General features: G+C 40.8%; 1 long non-coding RNA gene across 3 annotated transcripts in view; it reads left to right on the top strand.

Moving 5' to 3' along the window:
- Positions 1-14,553, top strand: part of LOC128929746 (uncharacterized) — a 385,058-nt gene that overhangs the window by 85,140 nt on the left and 285,365 nt on the right. The window lies entirely within an intron of this gene.

The following is a 14,553-nucleotide window of genomic DNA, read 5'->3' as shown; positions in this document are numbered from 1 at the left end:
GACCCAGAACTGATGCAGTCCTTTACTTTGTCCTTTCTCATGTCTGTGCCTTTTCTGATTGATGCAAGATTGGATGGCTCCTCTCTCAAGGGCTCTTCAGAGACTTTAGCAGCCAAGTTGCTGTTGCTTATATCTGGTCCTTCCTGAATATACAAGAACCCATTGATCAGGCAGTTCATTCATATTTCCTCTGCATCTCTGCTGTCTATGGATCTGCTTACCAGTGACCTTGTAGAACTAGGGGATGGGTGGATTCTTAGCTTTATAGGCAATTTGTTTCAGGGCAGGTGATGGCCTGACAAATAGGTTTAAAGCTATGTAGAAAGCTCTGTTTTCCAATTCAAGTTCAGGGCTGTTTCTGCATAGGTGTCTAGACAAAAATTCTTTCAAAAAGCGAGTGCCTAAGTTGGAATATTTTTTTAAATGAAGTGGGGGCTTTCCTTTAAAGTCTATAATTTGACTTTTTTGATACAGTTTGTTCTTTCTACCATCACACCAAGCAGAAGCTACCATTGAAAAATAGGCCCCTTGCGTCAATTTGCTGAGAATGATGGTTTCCAGTTTCATCCATGTCCCTGCAAAGGACATGAAATCATCTGTTTTATGGCTGCATAGTATTCGTGGTGTATATGTGCCACATTTTCTTTATCCAGTCTCTCATTGATGGGCATTTGCACATGTACCCCAGAACTTAAAGTATAATAAATTTTTTAAAAAAGAAAAATAGTCCCCTGACATCCTGACCTTTTTCTTAGGTCCAGTGTTGAACCACTTGCCAAAACTCACTTTTTCTCTTTACACCTATGTATGATTTTCCTGCATTCTAAAGATGCTCCAGGCTCTGCCTTTTGCCAGCTTTTTGAAAAGTGTTCACTTTTCATTCCATTCTACCTGTAGCTTTAGAGTTTCTGACATAATCTGAGTACATCCCAATAAGTTACAACAATAAGTGGTAAGCTAGAACCCTCAACTGTAGCCTTGTGGTTTATCTTTGCACTTCTGGTTGTGTTTCAGTCTGGCACTTCATGTTCCAGTAGTTATTACTGTCCTGGTTTTCAGAAAAGTTCTCAGGTTTCTTCCTCAGCAGGAATTTGGATTGTGCCTCTGGCCAGCCTCTTCTCCCTGGCTGGTCCTACATACCCATCAATTGCAGGCTTAGCACCCTGTATTTGCTCAGGTTCCCTGGAGTGGTCATTCTCATTCTGCTGTTCACCACAGCCTGTATCTCATTATTCTTAGGAGAGAAGAATTCTTGAATGTTGCCCTTAGGAGTACCTATGGTGATGAGGACAACATGTACATCACACAATGCAACCTGTACATTACCACATGCACTTTTTGTTATAACGTATCAGGATGTATTCAGGTTATATGTCCATCACACATTGCCACCTTTACACTTCCATGCACATCACACCTTGTAAGCTATACACTTTTACTTTTATTACATTTTATCCTCAAAACCATCCACTGTGATAAAACTTCTCATTCCCTTTTCATATATGAGAAAACTTACATTTAAAAAAAATTGATTCATTCACCTTCCGCATGCCAGATACTGGGTGAGGCGGTGGAGATACAAGTATAAAGTGAGCAGGCAGTACACCATTTCCATAAAACAGTGCCCCAGGAGTTCAAGAGGCTAGGGCTCTGTTTCGGGCTGAAGTTGGCTGAACTAGAGGCAACAGAACATGAACTTAGTCTTGAAGAATGGTTAGTGAATAATGAGGAAGAGCTCATTGGCAAATCAAAGGTGACAAGAAGCTTGGGAGAAAGCAGCTGTGTCATATCAGGGTAGTTACAGAGTAAGGCTTAGCAGAGAGCAGGTGTTCTGGTATTTGGGGAAGCTTTCAAAAAGCTTCAAGATGAGGTAACTGAGGTTCTAGGTGAGAGAACAGCTGAAGGATAGCTGGAGAGCCGTCAGTGCTATTGTTTCTGTCCTGAGAGCTATAGGCCATAGCCTGGACTCCTTCCTCTTCATTGCTTTCGTTGTCAGTTAGTATATTCAGTTCATTCTTTTTCCTATCTCCCTCATCCGTTTCCTTCTACCGCCCCACATAGCCTCTTCTGTAATTCAGGTTGCTCTTAACTTGACTAATGCAATAACATTCACTTCTCTTCCTACCTCCTCAAACATTTTCTCTGCCCAGTCACTGGCAATCATTCTAAAATGTGGCTAAAAGTGCATACTTCGGAATGTGGCAGCTCTGGATTTATATTTTATTTATACCAATTATAAAGTGTGTGACTTTGGACAGGGTACTTAGCCTCCCTGATGCTAAGTTGCCTCATCTTCCAATGGGGTAATGGCACATGCCCTGAGTGTGAACAGGAATAAAGTATACCTTGGTTCCTCCCCATCAAGGCTCCCTCCACCCACCCACTTCTTAACTTCCCCACAGTATGGTAATATGGAAACAACCTCCAATTAACTGTTCAAAGAGTTCTGGTTGGTTAGAGTTTAAGACATGGACTGTGCCATGTTTGTGAGTAGATAGAGTGGCTGTTTCTTAAAAGCCTGGTCCCCTGCATGGCTGCCATTTGGTGCTTTCCACCTCAGATCTAGGTGGGGTTGAGACTCTTCCCTGAGGGTATGAGAAGGGGTCCTAGCATCTGTGTTGCAAGGGGTGGGTTGTCTCTTAGTCCATTTGCTATAAAGGAATACCTGAGGCTGTGTAATTTACAAAGGAAAGAGGTTTATTTGGCTCACGGTTCTGCAGGCTGTACAAAAAGCATGGCGTCAGCATCTGGTTCTGGTGAGGGCCCCAGGGAGGTGGAAGGTGAAGGGGATCAGGCATCACAAGGGGAGGAAGGGAAAGAGAGATACCAGGCTCTTTTCAACAACAGGTTCTCATGGTAATTACTGCAAGACTGAGAACCACTCTTGTGGGAACGAGACCAAGCCATTCATGATAGATCTGCCCCCATCACCCTAATCCCTCTCACAAGGGCCCACCTTCAACACTGGTGATCAAAATTCAACATGAGACTCATCAAGCCCAAACAAATCGTAGCAGTGGGTATGAGGTTAAAGATAGACTACTTCAGCCTTCAATCTAGCCTCAGCCTCCTCCATCTACCTAGAGTCCTCTTGCTATGCCACAGGGTCGCCCAACAATGAATATGGTATTCTGATTCCATTTTTTTCATAGACGTTTTTCTACTATGTCTTAGAAAATATTATTTCTTACTATCATTTCTATTTTCCTATTATGTCTCTTTGAAGCCCTATAGAGTTCTACAACCTTTCTTGATCTGGCTTCAAACTTCTTTTTCCATCTTCGTTTTCTGTCTGTCAACCCCATACTCCCAAATGCTCTAGCCACACTGAAGAACCTAATGGTTACTTGGCCCCTTATGATGGTGTCGGTGTCTGTGTCTTGGCACATGTTCAGCCTTGGGGTGAACCTTCTCTCAGTTCTGTCTTTGCTTTTTGATTGTATGGAAGGTGTCTGGCAGTCTCAGGCTGAATCTTAAAGACACAATTCACATTCTACCTCCCCAAAGAGGCCTTTTGTGATCACTCTAATCAGAATTAACTACTGTTCTCTATGCCAACACACTAACTTGTACAATTTGTACAACTGCAAGATTGTTTTACCTAATTATATTTTCCACACTTGATTTTGTTTTTTAGAGACAGGGTACTCCGTTGCCCAGGTTCGAGCAAAGTGGTACTATCACAGCTCACTGCAATCTCAGACTCCTGGGCCAAAGCAATTCTCCCACATCGGCCTCTCAAGTAGCTGGGACTACAGGCACATGCCACCACACCTGGCTAATTTTTAATTATTTGGAGAGACAACATCTCACTATGTTACTCATACTGCTCTCAAACTCCTGTTCTCAAGCAATCCTCCTGTCTCAGCCTCCCAGAGCACTGAGATTATGGGCATAAGCCACTGTACTCAGCCCCATATTTGATTTTTTCTCTACTCTGTTATATGGTGAACTCTGCTGAATAGGTGGTATTGATCACTAGGAAAATGTTTTACATGAGATAAGAAAAAATTACCAATAGTAGTTAATGGAAGTAGAATAAGATACATGAATGAATATATAAAGAAGTATCTGGGCAGATGGCGCATCAGAAAATAAGGAAGAGAAACCACTGCAGATTGACATTCTTGTGATCACAAAAGTGAGATCAGCTGTGCATGTGCATAAAATTTGCCAAAAGCAGCAGAAGGTATAGATACAATGAAGTCGTATCCTGGTAATAGAGTCCCACCTAATGATACCGAAATAAGGAACCCAGCCTTATGTTAATCAATTAAATCATACCTAGCGGTAAGCAACCACTATTCTGACAAGCTCCATTTCAGAAACAGTTCTAGGGAGGTGTTCATCAAGGATGCAGGCAGCAGAGAGGGAGCTCAGGAGGAGGAGGAGGTGAGCTGTGTGTAAAGGAAGTTGCACAGGACCACATTTTTGGAATCCTCTTGGGTAAACCACTGACTTTAGTGTACTTCGTATCAATAATCAGTAAGCATTTTGTGAAGACGTATGCCACAAACGTATTACCTGACAGCACCACTGTGAGGGAGGGACATGGGGCAGGCAGAGCTCCTTCTCCTCAATGTCCATGCAAGTTGCTTGGCTTGGAGCCCTTGCCCTGGCTTGGATTTGTTTTCTTGCTCAGCCTCCTGCTTTTAGGCAGGAGTATCTGGCCTCTCAGAAAAGTTAGAGGGAACTGCATAGGTAAGTCACACATTTTTATCTTCTCATTTCTAACTCAGCTTGAAGTTTGGCTCAGAATATTATGAAAAAAAAAAATAGTAACAACAAGCTATGACTAGATGAACGATAGACCAAAACTCCAAATCTCATGAGACATACATAAAAATATATCCACCATTTATAGAACTCTGCCAACTGTCAAGGACAGTATTAAATGCTTTATACCTATTAACTTACTTACCTATTCTCATTTAAGACTCAAAGCGGGAATCTTTCTAGGATGGATACTACTATTTCTGTTTCGTGGATAGGAAAAATGAGGGTCCCAAAGGCTATGTAACTTGTTCAAGGCCAGGAAAACCACACATGGTAGAACTAACATTCAAATTAAGTCTGTGTGCTCTCAAGCCCATGCTTTTATCAATAACCACAAGGATGATATGAGCACAATTATCCAATCTGGGTAGGATGATGTGAACTTGGGGATGAGCTGATGACCACAAGTGAGTCATATACAGCTCCCATTCTATTTTGCTTCTGCCTTACCTATCAGAGAAAGTTGACTGGAAACTACTTGCCAAGAATAACAAGCCAATCTCAGAACTGTTTTAACTCCGAAGTAAATGGTTGGTATTTTCTCCCACACATGCCTGAACATGTGCAATGCCATGTGTAGAAAGAAGTGGCCAACATGTTTTCAGGCTGCAATATTGTTGGTTATGGGAGCAGATATGGGAGTTTAGAAGATCTGAATTCAAATATTGCCTCTGCTTCTTCCCCTCCCTGTGGGCTTGGGTGGGTTATTTTTCTTCTCTGAGCCAATGTCTTTGTTGAATAAATGAGTATAAGAGTATCTACCGGCCGGGCGCGGTGGCTCAAGCCTGTAATCCCAGCACTTTGGGAGGCCGAGGCGGGTGGATCACGAGGTCAACAGATCGAGACCATCCTGGTCTACATGGTGAAACCCCGTCTCTACTAAAAATTACAAAAAATTAGCTGGGCACGGTGGCGCGTGCCCTTAATCCCAGCTACTCAGGAGGCTGAGGCAGGAGAATTGCCTGAACCCAGGAGGCGGAGGTTGCAGTGAGCCGAGATTGCGCCATTGCACTCCAGCCTGGGTAACAAGAGCGAAACTCCGTCTCAAAAAAAAAAGAGTATCTACCTCATAGTATTGGTGAATAGATTCAAATTGGATGAATATACATACGGCATAGTTAAATGTACTATGTACCCTTGTAAATATTCAATATAAGCTATTATTATTATGTTATTTTGAGATGCATGTTGATACCTCTAACAGGTAAAAGAGAGAATCCTTAGGAAATGTTCATGAAAAATCAAGATTTAAAAAACTTTGCATTCATAGAACAATCAAAACTATGCAGACAGCAAGACTGAAAACACTGCATGGAAAAATACTGAAAGGAAATGTATCAAAATTTAAGAGCTAACCTTTAGAGAGGTGTATTTCTTTTCACTCTTCTGTATTTTCTAAATCTTCTGTGATTAGAAGGTAATATTTTATTAATGGGAAAATTTAATTTTATGTAATTTTTATTTTATTTTTTTGGAGACGGGGTCTCACTGTTAGCCAGGCTGGAGTGCAGTAGCGCAATCTCAGCTCACTGCAACTTCTGCCTCCCAGGTTCAAGTGATTCTCCCAGCCCAGCCTCCCAAGTAGCTAGGATTACCCTAAACCTAACCCTAACTCCTGACCTCAGATGATCTGCCTGCCTTGGCCTCCCGAAGTGCTGGGATTATAAGGATGAGCCACCATGCCCAGCCCAATTAATTTTTAAAGACTGTCTGCTTAAGTTACCTAATCCTCAAAGGAAATGTGAAGAAAAATTTGAAAAAGTTTTTGCCAGCCCGATGCCAGTTTGTGAGCAAATTTGCCTGGTGAATAGTTCACTGAGTCCTGCATGCTCCTGAAGGCACTTCTAACTGAGATGACAATATCTGGTACCTCAGGACAGCACTTCCTGAAGGCCCTAGAAGGCCAGCAAATACAAATTCATCTTTCTGCTTAATCCTCTATAACTGAAATAAAAATTCCTGGGGCTCTGGTGGAGGCTGGCTGGGTGAGTGCCACATCCTTCTCCTTAGAGGATGAGTCAAGGAAACCAAGCTACCAGAGCAGAAACAGTCCCCCTTTATCAACACTGATGGCCGGAGCAGTCATTAATTAGACAAGAGGTTAGCTTAAATATAGCAGTTAGTTAATTGCAAGTTTGACGCAGAATTCCCCGTGTTGCCGCAGCATGCAGTCTGGAAGCAGAGGTGAACAGTGGGAAGCTTTCCAGGCTCATTGTAAATGCACCAAGTGGAAATTAACATACGGCAAGGATTTGAGGGCAGAGGGTGGCCCGTTCTAGGGTTTTGAAGTCCTAGTTTAGCTTGGCTTGAATCCTGAATGACCCTTTCAAAGAGTTTGGGTTCGTTGTGTAGGAAGGCTTGCTGGAGATGGTGATGCCAGACAAATTCTGAGAGTTGAGTAGGAGAGATCCAGGTAGATTATTTATAAGACATTTGAGATCATAGGGATCAGTCAGAACGTCAGGTGCAGAAGAGGCATTTGGGGAATAGCAGGAGGATCCGAAAGATCAGGTATAGAGTATGGCAGGGGAGAAGCTGGGAGAGTGAGAATGGCTTCAGAAGGTAAAAAGAAAACAAGATAAGCAAGAGTGAAAGAGGAGTAAGAGCATGATGCAGTCAATACTTCAGGGACAGTCAGAGGAGAGAGAAATCTCTGCACCAGGGCAGGGCAGGGGAGGGGAGATTTCCCACAGGTCTCAGGAGTCCAGCTAGGAATTTTGAATAAATCATTCATTTACTCATTATGTTTTTTTCACTGTTTCTACAAATAGAAATTAAGCATCCAGTGGCTCAAGCCTGTAATCCCAGCACTTTGGGAGGCCGAGGCGGGTGGATCACGAAGTCAAGAGATAGAGACCATCCTGGTCAACATGGTGAAACCCCATCTGTACTAAAAATATAAAAATGAGCTGGGCATGGTGGTGCACGCCTGTAATCCCAGCTACTCAGGAGGCTGAGGCAGGAGAATTGCCTGAACCCAGGAGGCGGAGGTTGCGGTGAGCCGAGATCGCACCATTGCACTCCAGCCTGAGTAACAAGAGCAAAACTCCGTCTCAAAAAAAAAGAAACTAAGCATCTGCCAGAGCCTAGTGCTGTCCTATTACAGTCATAGTAGAAGAAAAGGAGAAAGATTAAAGCATAGATTACGATGACACATTGTGATTAGAGCTATGATAAAATTTTGTGGGAGATGATATAGACAAAGGGAGGAAAGAGGAATTTAGTGAAGACTTCATAGGGAATGGGGAGTTTATATATGGTTTGAAAGGATGAGCTGAAACTTGACAGAGATAAACAGAGGACATCTCATGTAGAGAGAGGAAAGCAGGAAGACAGCCAGTGTTTGGGGAAGGAAGAACAATCACAGGTGGATGGAAGGTAGATGGAAAGATGATGAAGAAAAGGGAAGCAGGGTTGAGATGGGAAGAGTTCAGATTCCTGAGTTAGGAATTGGAAAGAATTCTGTGGATTGGTGGACTTCATGATCTTTTGATTGTGTACATTATCAGTTAATAATTTTGAGTCTGTATTCCCAATACTAATTTGTCCATTCATCCAACGAAACATTACTGAGCATCTGTTATATACAACACTGCTTCATTTATCTACAGACCGGGATAGATATGTCCAGATATTATATATGGAAAGTTCTTTATCTTTTTGACACATTTTCATATTTTTTATATATGTACATACATATATATGTATACATACATATATAAAATACATAATAGACAAATACATTTATATAGATGTATATTTCTGTATCTGTAATTCAGAAGAAGTCCTTGATGATTTCTATTTTATGTATTCATAATTCAAATGAGGTCCTTGAAGATTTGTCTAATATATATATGCATATATATACTAATATATATACACACATGTATATTAGACAAATCTTCAAGGGGAGAATCATACAATTATAATTGTATGATAATGTATATACTATGTCTAATATATATACACATATATATACACATATATATACACATACATATATACACACATATATTAGACAAATCTTCAAAGGAAAAATCATACAATTATATATATATGTGTTTAAGTTAGAGGTCGTTTTCTAAGCTCTATTGAAAGGGAAGAATCATACAATTATATATATATAAAATTCCTGCCCCACTGATAATTCAGTTCCTGCCCCATCAGTAATTCTGCCTGTTTTGAAACCCGTTTCTCCTAGGTGTCTTACTGGTGTTTGATTTGACCATCTCTGCTTCACATACCTGATGGAATGAGCATTGTGTATATGTGCAGTGTGTTTGTGACCTGATGAAATGCCCTTTGCCTTCCCCACCCCCTGACACAAATAGCTAATTTTTAGAAATTAGAAAAATGTTTTGGCAACTGGATCTTTATTTATTTAAGCCATGCATTACTCTGAATGTTTTGGAAGTACTGATTGAGTTAATCTTCACAGCAACCTCCAAGGGGAAATATGATCTATTATCACTGTGTCACGGCTGGGCGTCCTGAGACACAGGGAGATTGAGGTACTGTCCAAGGTTTCTGACCACATAACAGAACTGTTGGAGAGGTAGGTTTTGAATTAGAGTTGGGTTCACCCTTCATTCATAAGTTAGTCATCATGCACATTAATAATCACGGCTGGGCATCCTGAGACACAGGGAGATTGAGGTACTGTCTAAGGTTTCTGACCACATAACAGAACTGCTGGAGAGGTAGGTTTTGAATTAGAGTTGGGTTCACCCTTGATTAATAAGATAGTCATCATGCACATTAATAATCACCACTGATATGCATTAAGACTTTACTCTCTGTGTTAAGTGTAAGAAGTGAGCTTTTGTAACACCCCAATGACAACGGAACTATTATCACCTGTTTCACAGGTGAGAAATTAAAGCTTCAAGATATTAACATTCGCTGCAAGTGAGTGATTGTGCTGGACCTAGAACCCAGGTGACTGATGCCAAAGCCCATACACATTTCCCTTGGATGCACCACCTCTAATACCTGAGGAAGACCCTTCCCTTTAACTGAGTTCCCTGCAGTATATGCTGCCATAATGCTTGAGTAAACCACTTACCACCATTATTGGTCTTATTACCATCAGTTAAGAACACTTCCAGATGCCAGGCACTGAGCTGGTATTTTAATAAACATTGTCTTCCTGAATCTTTCCTATGACCTTCTGAGAGAAACATAATTATCAACCAGTTTTCAAAATGATTTCCCCAGAGTCACATAGCTGATAAGCAGAAGAGCCAAGATTTAGAGCAAGGTGTCCCTAATTCTAAAGCCCATTATCCCACGGAGCTTCTGGCAGCAATCTCTGGACTTGTTTCCCCCTTTCTCCACCTAAGAAGAGAAAACAAGTCTACCATTGTCACATGTACATCCCTCTGTCCCTGAGCTGTCTGGGTTCCCAGAGAAGACCCCCATCAGTCATGTTCACAGTCCAAGTGACAGTGTACCTCTTCCCCGCCTGTCAGCTGAAATCTCCCAGGAACAAGGGCTTGTCCCCAGAAAGAGGATTTACAGCTTCAGCTTCATCAACCTGGCTCCAAGATGCAGTGCCCTCACCCAGCTGTCTCTTCCCCATTCATCTTTCCCAGGGTGAGAAAAGATTATAAATTCACAAAGTTTGTAATTAGGTTTTAGAAGCCAGTCCCTCCCCCATCTTTACTATACACACACACCCCCACAAACCACCTCCCACCCATACACACACACACACACATGTAGCTACTCATCTTTCTTAACTAAGGCTGCCTATACAGGGTTTTCTCCAGCATACTGTGGTGCTCAAAGCTATGGACTTTACAGTCAGACTGCCTGAATTTAAATGCTCTCTTTGATATTTATTATCATAGAGATAATAAATATTTTTTTGATTTATCAAAAAAATAGGTGATTTTGAGTGAAAAATCTCTGTGAATCGATTTTTTTACTGGCAAAATGAATATATATTAGTACCAATCTCATAGCGTTGCTCTGAAGATCAAATTACAAGTAAAGAACTTAATATGGTGCCTGTGTTCATATTAAATGTTACATAAGTGTTAGGTGTCTTGTATCATCATCATGAAGGGCATTATTAAGCATTGCTTATCAGGAGGTCTGCTTCTCAAGAGTATTCATGTTCAACCAGAAACCAGGAAAACTGTCCTGGAACGTGACCTTGAGCCCAATGTTGGGCCCTAATCCTCCCAGAGACTTTTTTTCTTCCAAAATAACAATAATCTTCATTTACTGAATAACCTGTTTTATGCTGGTCACTATAAGGCTGTAAGAAGCTGTGATGGATTGATGCTTATTTGTACTCTTCAAGCCTCATACCCCAACCCATTCTTTGCTCTTCCCTTTCTCATCTGTTTTACAAAGAGATAGTATTTCCCAAGATCCTACATTAACTGATTTCTGACTTGTTTTAGCCAATGGGAGGAATGGGTAAAAGACCAGAAGACAGGAGGAAGGGAGAAGTTAGGTGTAACAGTCAGCCACTGCTGTGTAACAAATCACCCCAAACTCAATTACAAACCATGGTAAGCGCTTATTTCTGGATTCCATGTCAGTGGATCTGCTGAGGTAACTCTTTAAGCTGTGCTTCAATTCTGCAAGTTATCAGAGGCATCTCTATTCCACATGTTACTTATTCTTCAAGGACTATTTGGCTACCCAGGCACATTTTGAGCATTGCAATAGCAAAGGTGCAGGTGGGAAAGCCTAACTACTGAAGCACATTTTAAACCACTGTTTACATTGTGTCTACTAATATCTCTTGGCCAAAGCAAGTTATATGGTCAAGACTAACATCAGTAGGGTGAAAAAATTTACTCTTCCTGTGGTGGTAGAGTCAGGCAGTAAACATCTTTGACTATTAAGTAATCTATGATACCAGGTTATTCTTCCCATATCGTCTGCGTTGTTTCTGCTTAGGGCTTTATCTTCTTTTTCTTTTTTCTTTTCTTTTCTTTTCTTTTCTTTTTTTTTTTTTTTTTTTTTTTTTGAGATGCAGTTTCACTCTTGTTACCCAGGCTGGAGTGCAATGGCACGATCTTGGCTCACGGCAACCTCTACCTCCTGGGTTCAGGCAATTCTCCTGTCTCAGCCTCCTGAGTAGCTGGGATTACAGGCATGCACCACCATGCCCAGCTAATTTTTTGTATTTTTAGTAGAGATGGGGTTTCACCATGTTGACCAGGATGGTCTCGATCTCTTGACCTCATGATCCACCCGCCTTGGCCTCCCAAAGTGCTGGGATTACAGGCTTGAGCCACAGCGCCTGGCCAGGGCTTTATCTTCTTAATGACTCCAGCTTGTCCTGACAGGGATTTGTGCTTTGAGCTTCTGCTAGGTAACTCTGACTCTTGGAATCTGGTAACACTGCCTGTTCTCTTTGTCCCTCCAGCCTAGAAATGATAGAAGTTTTTTTCTATTTGCAATTTTTGCCTTGCCTCACTACCTCTTATTTTAATTTTTTAAAATTTTCTGGGACAGAAATTCATTTATTTTTATGTGTATATTTTATTGTACTTTAAGTTCTGAGATACATGTGCAGAACATGCAGGTTTGTTATGCAGGTATATATGTGTTATGATGGTTTGCTGCCCTCATCAACCCATCATCTACATTAGGTATTTCTCCTAAGGCTATCTCTCCCCTAGCTCTCCAGCCCCCAACAGGCCCCACTGTGTGATGTTCCCCTCCCTGTGTCCATGTGTTCTCATTGTTCAACTACCACTTAGGAGTGAGAACATGCCATGTTTGATTTTCTGTTCCTTTGTAAGTTTGCTGAGATGATGGTTTCCAGCTTCATCCATGTCCCTGAAAAGAACATAAACTCATCCTTTTTTATGGCTGCATAGTATTCTGTGGTGTATATGTGCCACATTTTCTTTATCCAGTTTATCACTGATGGACATTTGGGTTGGTTCCAAGTTTTTGCTATTGTGAATAATGTTGCAATAAACATACATGTACATGTGTCTTTGTAGTAGAATATTTATAATTCTTTGGGTAGATACCCAGTAATGGGATTGCTGGGTTAAATAGTATGTCTAGTTCTAGATCCTTGAGGAATGGCCATAATGCCTTCGCCAAACCATAAGAATCGTAGCAGAAAACCTAGGCAATAACATTCAGGACATAGGCATGGGCAAAGACTTCATGAATAAAACATGAAAATGAGTGGTAACTGAAGCCAAAATTGACAAATGGGATCTAATTAAGCTAAAGAGCTTCTACACAACAAAAGAAACTATCATCATAGTGAATAGACAACCTACAGAAAATGGGGGAAAATTTTTGCAATCTAGCGATCTGACAAAGGGCTAATACCCAGAATGTGCAAGGAACTTAAACAAATTTACAAGAAAAAAAAAAAACCACCAAAAAGCGAATGAAGGATATGAACAGACACTTCTCAAAAGAAGACATTTATGCAGCCAACAAACAAATGAAAAAGGCTACTCATCACTGGTCATTAGAGAAATCCACATCAAAACCGCAATGAGATACCATCTCATGCCAGTTAGAATGACAATCATTAAAAGTCAGGAAACAACAGATGCTGGAAAGGATGTGAAGAAATAGAAATGCTTTTACACCGTTGGCGGGAGTGTAAATCAGTTCAACCTTTGTGGACTTCTATTGCTTTTATAGCAAAAACCTGCAAATTTCACAAAGTGCTAAATAGTAGGAAAATTTAATCTCCTATCATCCCAACTCCCAGTTCTTTTCCTCAGAGTTGGCACTGTCAATAGTTTTCTTTCCCTTTTCAGCCATAAAATTTACCAGAAACTTATAATTTAATACTCAGCATAGTCCTCTGAGGGAGGTGATAGTATTCTCAGTTTATACGTGAGGAGAGCATTCATTGTTCAAATTTAGAAGGTGACTGAATCTTTCTGAATTCAAATGTCATCTCGAAATACGAAAATTATAATAACTATGTACTGTTGTACAGAGGAAATGCATACAAAATGCTCAGCATAATGCATGTGAAAGTTTAAATGTTTTCTAAATAATGATGATAATATTATGACTATGGTAGTATTGTGATTATTATTAATATTTCTCAAGGTCATTCAGAAACCTAGACTTAGTAGAGACTCTACTCACAACACACATCCTCTACATTTTTATATAAACAATAGCTGTACTTACAAGAAAAGGCTGGGGCTCCTAAAAACATTTCCAAAGGTTTCTTCCGTCTCCCAGACCACTGAAGCAGGCATGAAGTCGTTGCTGTCAACACTTTTTTGTCTGGGTATCTTGACCTTTCCTTGGCTTGGTTGGAGCTATCCTAAAAGAGTCAGATGATAACTCCTCCTCCAAGAAGCCTCACCTGATTACTCTGTTTTACCAAACTCCTCCCTTATCGGTGTTCTTCTTGTCAGTACTACACTAGTCAGTATTCACGTGTTTAGCAAACTTAACAGTAGGTAAGAATTCCGAGTTTTCTTGTAAATATGCATATTCTTGGGAATTGCTCCAAACTACTTAATCTTAGGTCTTCCAGGTAAGGCCCTGGGTTCACAGTTTTAGCAAGCACACTTGGTGATTTTCCACAGGGGATCTAAGGACACTATCTAAGCCAAACTGCCTCAGTCTGACTCATATTCTTTTAGTCATTCAAGAAACATACAGAATACATACTTTATTCTGAGCACGAAGAGAGGGAATGAAGATAGATCTAAGTGAGACACTGTCAAGGACTTAGACTCAGGGTGGTGGAACTATAAAGACAATAGTAAAAGATAGTCAAAAAGCAGTAATGGTGATAACAGGGTCAAG

The sequence above is a fragment of the Callithrix jacchus genome, chromosome 1, assembly GCF_049354715.1.
Source record: "Callithrix jacchus isolate 240 chromosome 1, calJac240_pri, whole genome shotgun sequence".
NCBI lineage: Eukaryota > Metazoa > Chordata > Mammalia > Primates > Cebidae > Callithrix > Callithrix jacchus.
This window is presented reverse-complemented; position numbering and strand designations above follow the sequence as displayed.